General features: G+C 37.7%; 1 pseudogene; it reads left to right on the forward strand.

The window, feature by feature from the left end:
- The first annotated feature begins 11 nt into the window (after nucleotides 1–11).
- LOC106880332 (zinc finger protein 665-like) overlaps nucleotides 12–738 on the forward strand; it is a 55,538-nt pseudogene continuing 54,811 nt past the window's right edge.

A 738-nucleotide genomic window follows, 5' to 3' on the forward strand; every position in this document is an offset into this window, starting at 1 on the left:
AAAAACAGGAAGAGACAAAGCTGGTAGCAACGACGCATGTGCAAAACAACAGCCTTTAATAAAAATTGTGAAAGACATCTGGAAACCGATTCACAAGAGTATTCCTCTTTTCCTTTTAGGGAATCAGGTCCCTCACTGCCTAGAACTAATACTGCTAGGTCCCTTTGCTTCGACTCCCAACACTTGGTGTCGCGATGCCTCTCTCACTGTAAGTACCATCTGACAATAGATTCACTCTCTCTGTTTTTGTTGAAACGTACATGCCAGAATGCCGTAACGTTTTGCAACACATCAACAAAATTAAAGTTGTTCTAGCCCTATTTAGTGAATATTTATTCTTCATTTACATGCAGCCCACATATAATCATCACATTACCAACCAGACAATGAAAACACTCATATACCAACTAAAACAACATATTCAGCTGGTCGTTTAGAATGCCGGAAATAGCAGTCATCACATGGCTTGGATCTTTTTTAAAACGGGGGCCACATTTTTCATTAACGAAACACTTTGAAACTTGGAACACTGGTAGAATGTGTCATATAAAACATCTTTTTCTCTTAGTCTTCTTAAAAAAAAAAGAAATCCAGAAGTTATTCCATGTTAAAGTTGTCGTATTTCTGTAATTTCAACCAATCACTGACGTCCATTCAGCCGATATACATTAAGTGCCGATTACATAAACAAACGATTCTGAAACAATTAATCCTAACCCTAACCCTAACCCTAGGGTT

Source organism: Octopus bimaculoides, chromosome 29 (assembly GCF_001194135.2).
Source record: "Octopus bimaculoides isolate UCB-OBI-ISO-001 chromosome 29, ASM119413v2, whole genome shotgun sequence".
NCBI lineage: Eukaryota > Metazoa > Mollusca > Cephalopoda > Octopoda > Octopodidae > Octopus > Octopus bimaculoides.